The sequence below is a fragment of the Sorex araneus genome, chromosome 2 (genome assembly GCF_027595985.1).
Source record: "Sorex araneus isolate mSorAra2 chromosome 2, mSorAra2.pri, whole genome shotgun sequence".
In the NCBI taxonomy this organism is placed as follows: Eukaryota; Metazoa; Chordata; class Mammalia; order Eulipotyphla; family Soricidae; genus Sorex; species Sorex araneus.
This window is the reverse complement of record NC_073303.1, coordinates 359264332-359268212: the sequence shown is the minus strand read 5'-3', so window position 1 is coordinate 359268212 and position 3881 is coordinate 359264332.

Here is a 3881-nt window from a genome sequence, read left to right as displayed (position 1 = left end):
TGAGAAGAGCTTCTGGGGCCCACGAGCCCGACGCCTTTTCTGGATTTGAAAGCGTTTCCCGCAGGCGGAAACCTTGGAGAAAAGAATTTAGTGTACCTTGGTCAGAGCAAGTTACGGTGTGTTTAAAGGCCAGAAGACGGTCAAGTCCACGTCCCTTTCAAGGTGGAGTTGAGGCACTGGAGGCAGGAGGGGGCTCTGAGTTGCACCCCTCACACGAGGCCCAGAACCCCCTAAGCGGAGGACCAAGAGGTGGTGCTGGCAGCTGCCTCACCCCCCGCCCCCAGGCTCCAGAACCCTGATGCCCAGGATACCGCCCCAGAGGTGTCTCTCAGAGCTGGCTCCCCTCCCAGAATTCTCCCTCCCCTTCCCCTCCCCCCCACTTTTCACTGCCCCCCTCCCCACCCTGACCCTCTCCCTTTCCCTTCTCTATTCCTCCCTCTACTCTCTATTCTCCTTTCCTCTCCCTCATCCCCCTTCTGTATCTTCCTCCCTTTCCCCTCTATCTCCCTCCCTCCCTCTCTCCCTCCCTCCCTCTCTCCCTCCTCTATTCCTCCCTCCACCGTCCATCCTCCTATCCTCTCCTCCCTCCCTCTTCTTTCCTCCCCCACCCATCTTTCTCTCCTCTCTCCCTCTCTTCTTTCCTCTCTTCCTCCCTTCCTCCTCCTTCTCTCCTCTCCCTCCTCTTCTGCTCCCCCTCATCTCTCTTTCTCTTTTTCTTTTTCCTTCTCTTCCTCCTTCTCCTTCCCTTCCACTTTATCTTCCTCTATTTCTTTCTTTCTTTCTCTTCTTTCTTTCTTTCTTTCTTTCTTTCTTTCTTTCTTTCTTTCTTTCTTTCTTTCTTCTTTCTTTCTTTCTTTTTTGCTTTTTGGGTCACACCTGGTGATGCACAGGGGTTACTCCTGGCTCTGCACTCAGGAATCACTCCTGGCGGTGCTCAGGGGACCGTATGGGATGCTGGGAATCGAACCAGGGTCGGCCGCGTGCAAGGCAAACGCCCTACCGGTTGGCTATTGCTCCAGCCCTTATCTTCCTCTATTTCTTTCTCTCCTCTTCCCTCTCTTCTCCCTCTCTCTCTCTCTTCCTCTCTCTCCCTCTCCCTCTCTCTCTCTCCCTCTCTCCCCCCTTCATTCTCCCCCTCCCCCTCTCCATCTTTCCTCTCTTCTCTCCCTGACTGCTGCCGCTGCTCTAGCCCCTCCCATTCCTTCCCTGTCTGACTTTTACTCCCCTGGCATTTCTGACAAGCTGAATCTCTGCCTTTTAAGCATACCCGCCATGCCCCCTCCCTGTAAATCCTTCAGAGCTCCTGAGACTGCCTCACTTGGTGGCCCCAGTGCAGAGGGTCTACCAGACCCCTCTACCCCTCTAAGCTCCGCTGCGACCCTCTGAACATCCACATCCTGGCTCACACATTTAAGCAAAAAGAAAATAAGACTCAAGTTTCCGGATAGCTGAGGCTGTTTGCCTTCCTCTCAGCCTGGGTTCCCGGGTCCTACCTGTGCCATACCTCTGCTCTTTACGCACAAGGTGCCAGGGCTCAGGAGCCCCTCTGCTGCCCGGGTGCCCTTCCCTAGTGCACAGATAAAGGGCAACGCCGGGCAACCCAGGGGCCTCGCCTGAACTTGCCCGAGGCGCTGCTGATTAGTTAGAATGCCAGTCCCGACTCCCGTCCTCACCACAGCCCACAAAGCCTCCAGGAAAGGGTTCTTTGTTGGCGGGTTTGGCCTGAGGGCTCAGGAATGTGGGCTCCTGCCTCCCTCTCCTCCAGCCTGCCCTCGCTGGAGCAAGTCAGAACTGATGCTCTCTGGGTTTTTTGTTTGTTTGTTTTGTTTTGTTTTGTTGCTTTTTGGGTCACATCCAGCAATGCTCAGGGGTTACTCCTGGCTTTGCACTCAGGAATTACTCCTGGCGGTGCTTGGAGAACCATATGGGATGCCGAGGATCGAACCCGGGTTGGCCGCGTACAAGTCAAACGCCCTACCCGCTGCGCTATCGCTCCGGCCCCAGAACTGATGCTCTCTGGGGAGAGGTTCCCTGGCCCATCCCTCGGCCTCCCAGCTCCCCTCAGCTGTTGTTATCCAACCCCCCCCCCCCCAACACACACACACCAAGCCACCAGCCACCTGCTGGCCCTCGTGCATTGTCCATGGGAAACAGAAGCACAGAGACGGAGATTGGGGGCTGGCTTTGGAGGCAAGGCGGCAAGGGTTCAAAGCCAGTTCTATCCCGTGTATGCCCCTACAAGTTACCAGTTCCTTCTCAGTAGTGACTTACTTCACTCACGGAAGTAGGTTTCCTCAGACTTGTTTAAAGCCCTTTTTATTCACTCCTGAGGGTTACATGAGATAATTAATAATTTCACCCAACAAAAATGCACTGAATATCTGCTGTTTGCCCAGCACTGCTCCAAATGGGGCCATAGACCTATCTCATTTGATTGCACCGAACATGTGTTGTGTTTTTATTTTTTTACAAATCAGCTGTGCGTGGTAGCCCTGCGTTGGGCAAGGCTGTTTGCATCTGTTGCTAAAAACACGCGCTCACCTCAGGTCCTGGGGCCTGACCGAGGCAACTGCCTCCATGTTGCAAACTATATTGGATCTGTTACCACCTGTGATCATGATCATTGGTATTACAAGGTGGTGCTTGTTGGGAGTACCACGAACCATGTACATAGAAGACAGGAAACTTTAATAACCGGCTACTCCCCACCCCTCCTCCAGCCTCCATTCCCTAAGACACAAGCACCTTGATAAAAGGCCAGTTAGTAACTGTAATAGCCTCTAAAAGTTCGAGTGCAGGGCGAGAGACAGCAAGGGGGTCACGGCACTAATCTTGGATGCAGCCAACTTTGGTCTGAGGCACCTGAGATATTACAGGCAGTAAAACATTAGCCTTGTACACAACTGACCTGAGTTCAATTCCTGGCACAACATAGGATCCAATGAACACCACCAGGAGTGATCCCTGAGCACTGAGCCAAGAGTTAAATCCTGATCACCTCCGGGTGTGGTCTAATTTTTTTTTTTTAAATACTGTTGCTTGAAGTTTTTGGTTTTTTTTTAGATTTTTCTTTTTTAAAGAAAAAGTTCCAGTGCAAGGAGGAGTCACACTTTTCTCACTTTGAATCAGAAGTTAGAGATTATCAAGTTTAATGGTAAAGCATGTGTCGAAAGTTGAAACAGGCCTAAAAGCAAAGCAGGAAATGATGGAAGGAAATGAAAAGTGTGACTTCAGAGAGCCCACAGACCCTAAGAACATTAAAGGGTCTGAACTGCTGTGGGGGACGGTTCAACTAGTCTGGCTTAGACAATTTGTAAGCCCAAGCCTAATCCAGAACGAGGCCCTAACGCTGCTCAATGCTGTGATGGCTGAGAGGGAGCAGGAAGTCAAAGAAACATTTGAAGCTAACGGGTTGGTTCTTGAAGCAAAAGGAAAGAAGCATCACCAGAAGGTGCAGGGGGACGCCAGTCCTCACGGGATGCTGCAGCAAGCTCTCCCAAAGACGGAGCTAAGATCCAGAGGTTTTCCCACAGAGATAAAGAGCTTGATGCTGAAAGAAGATGTCATCGAGGCTTTCACGGCTCATGAGAGAAACCAGAGCCCGACTGCAAACCCTCAAAGGACAGGCTGGTACCCCGAAGGTAAAGCGAATGTCTTTATACAATGCAGAATGGGAAATAGGCATTGAGAATGACGCTCCCTCCACTCCGCATGGGATTTATGAACCAAACAACAAAACCCGGTGAGAGCATGGGTATCTACTCCTTAAAATATAGTTTGCTAAACTGTTTACAATAGCCAGAATCTGGAAAAAACCCGAATGCCCCAAAACGGATGACTGGTTGAGGAAACTTTGGTACATCTATACAATGGAATACTAT